Genomic DNA, 12,458 nt, shown 5'->3' with positions numbered 1-12,458 from the left:
CCATTAAACATCTGCGCAATAACTGCCTTACCAAATTAAAACCCCCTCACTAATGCTATGTAAAATTCCTAAAAACCCACCCACCTAAACTCTTACCCCTCCCCATGAACTCAACCTTCCGACCCCAACATTCCTGGCCCCCCTCTGACGTGCTCTCAATTTTTCGTTGTTACCTTTGTCCCGTCCATCCCTTTGGTCCTTGCCCATTTTCTTGACCTCTCTGCTCTTTGGTCACACTCCCTTCTTGATCCCTTCCAATTCAGGGAATGCCTTCTGGCCATGCTGACTTCTGGCCGCACCCAGACAGCCACACACCTGCCTACCGGCAGCTACCTAGATATCACTGCTACAGACCTGCCCTACTAAAACGTCTCAGCACCAAAAAGCTCAAACCAAAGGAGCACTGCCAATAAATGGTGGTCGGAGAGCAGGACAAATCATGTCTACCACAGCTAGCCCTGCCCCTGGGTGTGACCAAGCCAAAAGAGATTGTATCACACCTGCCCCCTTATAAATCTTACCCTATAATACCACCCCTTCCCACCCTAACACAATCATCTCCTGTGTGGGCCTCCTGAGCGCTCCACACGCCCGACAAGCCAGAGGGGAGACTGGGTGAGCCCATCGTCCCCCAAAACCCCATAGGGTGAGATGGTACGCTAAAAGACTATGGTCACATGTCTTAAGGGGTAAAAGGCTGCTTTAATAGAACTGGTCTTAAAACTGTACTGTTAAACACCTAGGCAAAAACTGCCTTACAAAACTAAAACCATCTCACTAATACCATGTAAAATTCCTAAAAACCCACCCCCCTAAACTCTTAACCCCCATGAACTCAACCTTCCCACCCCAACACTGTGACACATTCCTGGCCCCCTTCTGACGTGCTTACAATTTCCCATTATTATCCTTGTCCCGTCCATCCCTTTGGTCCTTCCCCCTTTTCCTGACCTCTCTGCTCTGTGGTCAAACTCCCTTCTTGACCCTTTCCCATCCAACAAAGGTCTTCTGGCCACACCAATGAGGAAAACCCGAGGGGTGTTTCCCTGCACCACCTCGCCACTTTTAAAAACCCAGGCCACTCTATCTCCATAAACTCCTCCCCTAACAACTCAGCAATCTGCAGCCAAGGCTGCCTTATGTAAAACTCATTAACCAGCACTGAAAGGTGCACCCCCATCCTCAGAAAAAGGGTCACTCCTCCTGCACAATCACCATATGCCTTAACACTGAAACATAAGAGCACATAAAACACTAATTTCCCCATTAATCTTTTTTTTCTGCCTTTCCATAGCACCGGGCTTCAAAGCTTCTTGCCAAAATCTCCCTGGGACCAATTTTGTTTAAAGAATGTGGGTACCTGCCCAAAAAGTCTTGAGTCTCTCAAGGTCCGATTTCATCGCCTTCAATAAACCAATGCCAGACAAGGATACAAGATGTCCTCGCCCAGATGTAGCACTAATAGATTCGGACAACAACTCCCAGGCAGCCTGGCTGACAGACCACCTAACAGATTTCCCCACCTCATGCTACTTTTCCCACCCCACCAAACATATACTCGAGCACCATCTACACCCAGTTGTTTGACAAAATGTTGTTTATTCCTCTTTTTTCGCTGCCCAATACACCAAAGAATGTCCCACAATCCAAATGTTGGCTTCTGCTCTGGGGCCCCATGACACAAACTGCAAGAGAAATCAGAGCATTACGCTAATGAAACCATCTCATTCCAGCTCAAACAAGCGTGCCCGAACATAGCATTTATAAGCACCCGACTTCCATCTGCTCAACTTCATTACCGTATCGTCAGAGAAACCTTGTCACTTTTCTTTCGTAGCCTCCCCAATTCTGAAGGCGTGTGTGTCATAATCCGTAGGGGACTTACCTAAATACTGCAAAACCAACGTCAAAACTGTTAAAACTTGGAAGGAAATCAGCTCAGGAGGATCTTCATACACAAAGACTAAACCCACAGCGTCTCCATAAAACTGTGCTAAAGCAGACCAGAAAGCCACTGCATAAGCTGGCGGAAAACCTTAATTACCTCTATCCAAATAACCTGTTTTGGTGTGCAGGAACCATATCTGAATTTCCTCCATGGACACGGTAGCATCTGAACGTAACAAACCTGGCCTGCCCTTCACACTAAGCAACTCTGAAATACAAAATGCCCCTGGAAACAACCAAACCATACAGAGGGAGAACAAGGCAACCTCCCACAATGAATTTAAAAAAGTATCCCAAGTGACTCACAATCTCACCCATCAACTTACCGTGTATTGGCCGATGAGAGTCCCAAATCAGTCTGACCCATAATAAAGCATATTGCATCATCTCTTCACACCCATTACATCCCATAAACCTGCCACACTTGTACGTGCACCAACCCTCAGAAACTTCAACCAGGCTTGCCCTTGAGACCTGTGTGTAGATATTGCAATTTACTTCTCAATTAAGTCCAAAAATCTCTCTCTCTCAGCGACCACAGATCCTGAGGTATCCTTGTCTTCACCCGATCAGGTCCTGGTGCCAGTCCACGGAACCTCTGCCACTGTGAACGAGATAGTGCCTCAGCTATTTCATCATCTGGAACATATTGAGCTTAAAACAAGATATTGAACTTCAAATAACCCAACATGAAAATCCTCAGCAATTTCCAGAGTTTTTCATCCCGTGCCTTATGTGAGTTTACCAAGTTCAGCCCTGTCTTATAGTCCACATGAAAAACCACCCTCTTATTTGCCAAACTTTTGCCCTACAGAACCAAAGCCACCACCAATGGGAAAAACTCCAAAAAGCAATACTCCTCCTTTTCTCCAAACAGGCCGCAGGCAATCTGTCTGCCACCCAGTGCCCATCCCAGAAAAGATCGAAACCATGTGCACCTGCATCGTCTGAAAAGATTTGCACTTGTCATAGCCAATTCTCCTCCATAGACCACATCATAACCCCATTGAAATCTTAGAGGAATTACATCCTCACCCTCAAATCTGCTCGGATGCTAGCCTTCAATCTCACTCTGAGGTGAGGTAGCACCGCACCCTTCACAGCAAAACCTAAGCATCTACAAAATGCCCACCTCACTCTCACCACCCTGCAGGCAAAATTAAGATGCCCTGAAAGACTCTGCACCTTCCTCAACTCCAACTTAGGACATTGTGCCTTGTCTTCCAACAAGGGAATCAAAGTCTGCCCCTTCTCTTTGGGGAAAACGGAGCTCCATGTGCTGAGTAGCCAACTCAACACCAAAGAATGTGATTGCTGCAGAGGGACAATCAGTTTTCTCTGGTACCAAAGGAAATCCCAGTTTCTTCTTTGCTTCCCGAATGGCCTGCAAGGCCTGTCCACACATTCCATAAAAAATGTACCTACCAACAGAAAATTGTCCAGATAGTGAGTGACATGGTGCACTTGATCCCAAAACCGACAAAGCCACTGCAAAAATGCATTGAACCTTTCAAATAACGAATAAGAAACAGAACAACCCCTACGCAGCATCCTGTCACTGTATATCTGACCCTCACACTGTAAACCCAACAAGAAAAAATCTTCTGGATGAACTGATAAGATGCAGAAGGCGGACTTAATATCAGACTTTGCAATGCCACCCCCACCCCACAAGATCTCACTGATGCAACTGTCTCATCCACAGATGGAATGCACCATGGAGTTCTCCACGACAATTAAGTTGTCCACAGATTCCCCTGATGGCCAAGACAAATGATGAATCGAACAAAAGTCACCCTGTTGATTTTTTGGCTCCGCCCATAAAGGTGAGACAGTCAAGTCTTCCAAAAGCAAGTATGCAAAGGGACCAACAATTCTACCTTCTAAACCCCTTCTCCAGTTTTTTCACACCACATCCGGATGCCCCACAGCAGAAGCAAACTGTTCACCAGTCGCCGGATTTGTGTGCCCTGTTAACATAGCTTAAAACCTGCCAAAAAACCCCAAAACAAACACTTTGCTTCTTCTTTCTAAGAGTAAGACTGCAACTAATTACTTAGTACTTGAAAGTCAATTGGCGTAGACCCCTATCCCCACCACTGTTTGGGTCTGGCACCTTCAAATCCCTCCGTTTTCTCCCTCCCCATCTATTACACAGCAGCACAGCCTTGGAAAACTGTTAGACACCAAGTCTCTCCTTTTTAGCCCTGTGCAACCTTTGTTCTACCTCAAACAGCAGGTTCAACAAAACTCCATAATCCAAAATCTTAACCTTTTCCAAAGAAACCTCCTCCTCATAGTCTAATAGCTTTTCACTTTACACCCAACACCCAATCCTCCCAACCCCGTACCCCAGTGCTCGTGCTGGGCCTTTCACCATCACCAACTCCCCCATCCAAAAAATATGCCACAAGGCACCACTCCCTCGACAGCAAACAACTCACTCTAGAAGCTGCTTTCTCTTCAGTCTAGTGCCCAGGAGGCACCTAGGCCCCCTCCCCTCGGTCCGGATACTAGTCTTGTCTGACTACTGTCGACTTCGTTGGCCTGTCTCGATAAGGCTGCCCAGGCCCACTGTGTCATAACACGCAGAAGCCCCTCCAGCCACCCCAGACTGTCCCCTCATTTCAGTACCAGCATCACTAGAACCTGGTACCCAGTTGCCTAAAGTGTGCATCCCTGTACCACCTTCCTCATCCCCCATTAACTGCTCACCTTGATGAGACCCACCTACAGCCTGCCATCAACCACCACCAATGAACTGTCTACTTCCCATTTCTGCACCTTATTTAACATAGGGCTCACCCAGGGTGGTATGGTCATGTCACCCATGTGCCCACTGCTCACTCAGTAAAATGCCACGCCCCATAAAACATGTACCTGCAAGTTGCTGACCCCGTAACCTGATTCACTTCACTGTCAACATCAGAAATCACTATGGTATCTAAAATCATGGGCGCTGCTATGTTTCCATGCAGCCTTAAGGTACTTTCTTCAGCAACTCCATTTTGGCAGCCTCTGCTACAGTACTTTAATCTAAAGCGCCCATTCCTCCAAGAGAGTTGTTCTGAATGCCCTTCTCCTACTGCCGCAACAATTACCCTGCAGGCCCACTAGAGCTCTCTGTCCTTTACTACCCATTCTGTGCTTCAAGAAGGCCCCCTAATGCCGCGATAATGGCGGTGCTTCGCCACACCTGCCTGCACAGCACTCGGACAGCACAAGCTGGAGTAAGGGCATCACCAGCATCTCTCTTTCCAGGTAATAGATACGCACGCTGGCCTCCCGCACTTTTGGCATGACATTTTTTGGGGTTGTCTACTGGGGGTGAGCCGGCCATTACAGTGGCTTCTATCCCCCCTCCCCGTGGATACACACTTGGGGTGTTTTAAACCAACCTCAGTTTGCTCAAGAACACTTATTGCATGGCTATGGAAATACATTTTATGGTTAAAATCTGTTTTTTATTACTATTATAGTGCCTCAGACACAAACATACAGACCACAGTAAGACCCTATCTGGGCGCTCAGCATTGCAATAAGAGAAAAGCAACAATCAATACAGTACCCCAACTGCCCCCTTCCCTTCCTTACTCCCAAACTCCCTCTGGCATAATGCGTTTAAGCATCAGGCGACCCATCCACAGCTTGCACCCCATTTTCTGCCCTCACCCAATTCACCCTGTACCCCTCCTCTGTCAATTGCAGCAAACGTGGATACTTAAGGCACATCAGTTCATAGAAAACAGTGCGATGTACAGCTAGCTGATGTGCCAAAGGTCGGGGGTTCCATACTCCATGGCCAGTACTGCCATAATGTATGCTGGGGACAGGGGAGACTATGTGTCGTAGTATGTGTCTATGTCCGTCAGAACAGTATCCCAGTACCATGAGAGTTTTGGACAAGCTCTGAGCATGGAGGTGGAGTAAGGTCTTTGGGGCCCCACAGCTTCTTCAGCCATCCACACTACGACTGGGGTTACCCCTATTTAATATTGCCGGTATTAAATACCAATACATTGCAATTTTAGCAGCAGTTTCTATACTTGTGGTTTTACGTGCTGGATGACACACCCTGTAGTAAATGCCCCCGTATTATTTTGCGTCAGGGTCTGCCCCTGCTCCAGCTTCCATCATCTCTGACCTACGTTTTTTTATCCTCCATATGGGGTTGCAGCAAGAGAGCATATAATTTGTTGATGATGCGTCACTCGCCGTCCTTGGACCTGAGTCACTTTTCAAAGGGTGTAAAGGCATATTTGTGAGAAAGTAGCATCTTTCTAACATGGTTACCCCCACTTTTGGCCTGTTTGTGAGTGTGTGTCAGTGTGTTTTTACTGTGTCACTGGGCTCCTGCTAGCCAGGACCCCAATGCTCATAGTGAAAACCCTATATGTCATTGTGTTTTGCCTGTCTCACTAGGATCCTGCTAGCCAGGACCCCAGTGCTCATAGCTTTTAGTCTAATGTGTGTGTTGACAGTAGTGCTTAACTGTGTCGCTGAGGGTCTGCTAGCCAGAACCTCAGTGCTTATGCTCTCTCTGCTTTTAAATTTGTCACTATAGGCTAGGGACTTCATTTACCAATTTCAGTTGCCACACTGGACACCCCCTTATAAGTCCCTAGTATATGGTACCTAGGTACCCAGGGCATTGGGGTTCCAGGAGATCCTTATGGGCTGCAGCATTTCTTTTGCCACCCATAAGGAGCTCAGACAAACTCTTTCACAGGACTGCCACTGCAGCCTGCGTGAAATAGTGCACACATTATTCCACAGCCATTTTCACTGCACTTAAGTAACTTATAAGTCACCTATATATCTAACCTTCATTTTCTGAAGGTTAGGTGCAAAGTTACTAAGTGTGAGGGCACCCTTGCACTAGCAAAGGTGCCCACAAATAGTTCAGGGCCAATTCCCGGGAGTTTGTGGGTGCAGGGACACCATTACACGCGTGCACTACACATAGGTCAATACCTATATGTAGCTTCACAATGGTAACTCCGAATATGGCCATGTAAGGTGTCTAAGATCATGGAATTGTCCCCCCATTCCAAATCTGGTATTGGGGAGCCACTTCCATGCATCCTGGGGGCTCTACCATGGACCCCCAGTACTGCCAAACCAGCTCTCTCAGGCTTGCAATGCAACTACAGCTGCTGCCACCTCACAGACAGGGTTCTGCCCTCCTGAGGTCTGAGCAGCTCAGTCCCAGCAAGGCAGAACAAAGCATTTCCTTTGGAAGCAGGGTGTTACACCCTCTCCCTTTGGAAATAGGTGTTACAGGCTGGGGAGGGTTAGCCTCCCCAGCCTCTGGAAATGCTTTGAAGGACACAGATGGTGCGCTCCTTGCATAAGCCAGTCTACACCGGTTCAGGGCCCCTCAGTCCCTGCTCTGGCACGCAACTGGACAAAGGAAAGGGGAGTGACCACTCCCCTGTCCATCACCACCCCAGGGGTGGTGCCCAGAACTCCTCCAGTGTGTCCCACCCTTCAGCCATCTTGTTTTTCAAGGTGTGGGGACACTCTGGAGGCCTCTGAGTGGCCAGTGCCAGCAGGTGACGTCAGAGACCCCTCCTGATAGGTCCATACCTGACAAGGTAGTCAATCCCCCTCTCAGGGCTATTTAGGGTCTCTCCTGTGGGTTTCTCTTCAGATTCTGCTTGCAAGTTTCCAGCAGGAATCCTCTGCAACTACTTCTTCACCCTCTGACCTCAAATGAACCGAAGACTGCTCCAGGAACCGCTGTAACAGTAACAAAGTATCCAGAAGGGCTACTTTTCCTGTGCAACTTCAGCTCCAGCCAGCAACTACAGTAGTTTCCACGGTATGCACGCTCTGGGGACTCCCTGTCTTCAACCTGCCCCAGAAGGACCGAAGAAATCTCCAGTGGAGTGACGGAGGGACTCCCCAGCTCCTGCAGGCACCTTCTAAGTCGACGTCCGTTCTCTTGGACTCCTCTCCTGGCGATGAGCGTGCTCCTTGGAACATAGGTGGTGGACCCCTTCGACACAGACTGTCCTGAGGTCCTGCTGTCCCAATTTGGAGGAGGTAAGTTCTTGCCTTCCCCGAGTAAGACAGTACCCCTGTGCACCACGTCTTCTTCACCTCCTGAGGCCTCTATGCACTGTTTGCAAAGTTTCTTTGTGCACAGCCTGGCCCAGGTCCCCAGCACTCTTTCCTGCGATGCTCAGCTCACTGAGTTGACCTTCAGCGGCGTGGGACCTTCCTTTGTAGTTCTGCACCAACCACATTTTGCACCTCCTTTGTCCCCATGTCCTGGGACTCCCGTGGGTGCTGTCTGGTCGACCGAAGGCTCTCTGAAGTGCTAAGAGCCCCCTCTTCCTCCTCACGCAGAGTTGAGGCCCCCAAGTTACTCCTGGGTCCAGACAGCGCCACTTTGACGCAAAACACAACTTTGCCGGAACCAAGGCTTGTTGGACGAATCCAGCACCAAAACCTGCCTGCAGCCAACATCTCTTCGTGGGACATCCATTGTATTATGCAGGAACCCACTGACATCTTCCTTGGGTGCATTTCTGCAGTTTTCATCCAACCGGGGACTCTTCTTTTGCACCCTTTTCTGGGTTGACAGGGGCTCCTGTCCTTTCAGTAACTTCTTCCGACTTCTGGACTTGGTCTCCTTCCTTTGCAGGTCTTCAGGTCCAGGAATCCACCATTTGTTGTTTTCATTCTTGCTTGGTTCTTGCAATAACTCTAATCACAACTTGTAGTGTGTCCTAAGGAAACTTGCAGTACTTTCCTGGGCTCTGGGGTGGGGTATTTTACGTACCTTTGCTATGTTCTTGCCCTCCCAGCGGTTCTCTACACACTACACTTGCCTAGGGGGTATTCATGGTTCGCATTCCACTTTCTAAGTATATAGTTTGTGTTGCCCCTAGACCTATTTTCTCCTATTGCATTCTATAGCATTTCCTATTGTTTGCACTATCCTATGTCTAATTCATTACCTTGTTTTGGTGTCTAGTGTATATATTGTGTATAATACTTACCTCCAGAAGGAGTATTGCCTCTTAAGATATTTTTGCCTTGTGTCACCCAGATAAACTACGTTTATTTTTGGTAACACGGAGTATTGTCTTTACTTATGTATAAGAACTGTGTAACTATAAGTGGTATTACAGGAGCTTTGCATGTCTCTTAGTTCAGCCTAAGCTGTTCTGCTATAGCTACCTCTATCAGCCTAAGCTGCTAGAACACTACTACATTTCTCTAATAAGGGATAACTGGACCTGTTATAAGGTGTAAGTACTCAAGGTACCCACTACAAACCAAGCCAGCCTCCTACAATATTGCACAGCCCCCTTAGATATTCAGGTGGGTGACCCACTGGAGGACCTGCAGATAACGCATACGTCTGTCTCTGGCAGGCCATAGTCAGCTTTAAGTGGTTCAAAGAGAATGAGCCCTTCAGAGACAAATAGGTGACCAATCGATTTAAAGCTGGCCACTTTCCAGGCCGCACAGTCTGTTGTATGGAGGCCTCAGGTGAACTCTGGGTTTCCTAGTATTGGCATCAGTGGTGAGGGGAATGAGGTCAACTCCCTCCAAGTGGCAACTCGGTCCCATACTCCATGGGTGGCACTCAATACACTCAGAACTGCCCCCAGACTCTCTGGTTCTTTCCTACCTAAGGAATTTTCCAGAGATGTTCTCTTGCTGCTGCCCTATCCATAAAACATTGGTGCTTTTCCAACTTTTTACACCTCCATTCTACATGGAACCAGAGTTGCACAGCCTAGTAGTAGTGCGAAAGACTAGGAACCCCCAAACCGCATAAGGGGTCTCGCCGCCAAAATGCATTTTTTGTTACTGTCTTTTTTATTTCCCTAGTTTGGGTATGACAGTGATGGATGCCCCCAGCATGGAGGGTGGGAGAATAGGTGCGAGTACCTGGCAAAATGTTTTACAGAAAAGGGCAGAAAAGCCCTGTGGGCCTCAGTATTTTAAAATCTTCTGCAATGCAATGGCCACAGTGACTTCTTCTATAATCAAGGGAATCAGCCTGTTGGGATGTCAGCCAGGTTGTGTGCTTGTCACACAAGTAAAGCCCGGGACTCTTTAGGCTGCAGGTCCTGCGCTTCATAGAGAGACTTATAAAAGTCCCTAAAAGTGGTGGCTATGGCAGTACCTTCTGTAACTTCGCTAGCATCCGGCTGAAGGAGGGCATCCATTCTGTCAGCTCGTTACTTAACCGGTAACTTTTTGGCTAGTAACATGCCGCATTTGTCCCCCCCCCTTCAATTTAGCAGGAGTGTTGCAAGTGGGGTAATGCATAGACTGTCATATATAAATCCAAACTGCAGGTTTACTCTCTCGCTGTTTCTAACTGCCGCCACCTTCCCCTCTAGTTCTCCCCTCTTCAGCTTACACAGAGTTTATTTTTAGCTGCTGAGATAGCAATGAGCTCTACCCAATGCTCACCTGAGGCCATATAGTGGAGTGAGTACAAAACCAATGTAAACCTCAACCACAAACCAAAACAAACCATAAACAAGTGCGTCCACTGGTTATCCAGTGGTAGACAGGTAAATCTCAAGGGTTGTACCTGGCAGGGGTCTGTATCCAAGGGTGTGTAGCGGCGGTCTTCTGCTACCCTGCCGCCCCAAACCCAAAAGTCAAGCACAGTCTCATCAACTTGCAGGGAAGCCGTGGGAGCCGCAGGTCCAAGACGGGTTGTAGTTTGAATCCTGTCTCTGGGTCACTGACGAAGCTGTCAGTGACTGCTTGTCACTCCAGGACTATGGTTTCAGTGTCTCTCTTGGGCGATGATAGAGCCCTCCTCCATTGGTTGTGTTGTCTTTCCTTGTTCATGCGTGGCCAGGACTGTGACCTCCCACCCGATCTGGAATGTTTAGGAGTTGTCAGGCCTCTTCCAGGGATTTAAGTTGATGAAGTGTGTCCTCCCATTAAAAGATGAGGTGGGATGAGTGACCCTAATTTTAAGAGATCCTCTTGCTCCTGAGGAATGTTGTGACAGGTCAGAAGGCCCTGCGTTTCTGGAGAGTTAGCGCAGACAGGTCCTGGTATAACGCCTGTTTATAGCCTTGGGATTGTACAGGCTGGGTGCCCCAGCACAGGAATGGCCTCTTTCAACTGAAGGTCGATGTGAGAGGGCCAGCCTTACTCTTTGAACTCTGCCCAGTTGCACATCTTACTTTACCTGGGAACCCAGTATCAGTCGGAAGAGAGCCTTCACATAGTCCGTAGTGTGTGTGTCCCCAGACCCTCTCGGTGCTCCATGGATACCTATGTTATTGCTATGAGAGCAGTTCTTGAGGTCTTCAACTTATGACGGCAGTGTCACTTGTTGCTCTTGAGGTTGTAGAACATGTTGCTGCAGGTGCGTGATCTCCTCTCCAGGTCCAGTTTCATTGACTTCGAGCATGGACACCCTGTTGTCCACCTCCGTCAGGTCTAGCGTGACCTCTCTGAGGCCTTGCAAATGTTCCCATTTCACTGCCTGGCTATCTTCACACAAGGAAGCAAATAGCACCTGTTAGACCTGACAGCCTTAGGGTGGTCATTCCCCAACTTTTTTCTGCCTCCCTCCACTTTTCTCACATTTTATTTTCTGGTTTTAGGACTCTGCGCACTTTAGTACTGCTAACCAGTGCTAAAGTGCATATGCTCTCTGCCTTAAACATGGTAACATTGGTTCATCCCCAATTGGCATATTTGATTTACTTGTGAGTCCCTAGTAAAGTGCACTACATGTGCCCAAGCCTGTAAATTGAATGCTACTAGTGGGGCTGCAGCACTGGTTGTTCCACCCACATAAGTAGCACCCTGACCATGACTCAAGCCTGCCATTGCAAGGCCTGTGTGTGCAGGTTCACTGCTACTTCGACTTGGCATTTAAAAGTACTTGCCAAGCGCTAAACTCCTCTTTTTCTACATGTAATTCACCCCTAAGGTAGGCCCTAGGTAACCCACAGGGCAGGGTGCTATGTAGGTTAAAGGTAGGACAGGCTTATGCGTGTTTTATCTGTCCTGGTAGTGGAAAACTCCTAAATTTGTTTTCCACTACTGTGAGGCCGGCTTCTTTCATAGAATAGCATTAGGGCTACCCTCATATACTGTTTGAGTGTTAGATTCTGATCATAAAGGGGTAACCAGGTCATATTAAGTATGGCCAAAATGGTAATAGAAAAGCCTGCTTATTGGCGAGGTTGGATTTTATATTACTATTTTAGAAATTACACTTTTAGAAAGTGAGCTTTTCTCTGCACTTAAATCCATCTGTGCCTTACAGCCAGTCTCCAATCAACATCTGGGCTACGCTGATTGACAGCTTCCTTGTGCATTTCACCCAGGCAAGCACAAACACAGGATACTCAGTCACACCTGCACTCATCTGCATACTGAATGGGTCTTCCTGGGCTGGAAGGGTGGAGGGCCTCACACTTACAGTTCAAAAGCTAGTGGCCTGCCCTCACACAATGGACTGCCTAACCCCTTACTGGGAGCCTGGCAGGCACACCTGTACTGAA

General features: G+C 48.0%; 1 protein-coding gene across 1 annotated transcript in view; it reads left to right on the top strand.

Annotated features, from left to right (window-relative positions):
- Positions 1-12,458, top strand: part of LOC138297376 (pro-neuregulin-2, membrane-bound isoform-like) — a 1,431,716-nt gene that overhangs the window by 359,274 nt on the left and 1,059,984 nt on the right. The gene's annotated exons all lie outside the window — the stretch shown is intronic.

The sequence above is a fragment of the Pleurodeles waltl genome, chromosome 1_2 (genome assembly GCF_031143425.1).
Source record: "Pleurodeles waltl isolate 20211129_DDA chromosome 1_2, aPleWal1.hap1.20221129, whole genome shotgun sequence".
NCBI lineage: Eukaryota > Metazoa > Chordata > Amphibia > Caudata > Salamandridae > Pleurodeles > Pleurodeles waltl.
Note: the sequence above shows the minus strand (reverse complement) of the source record. Positions and strands in the feature narration are given on the sequence as shown.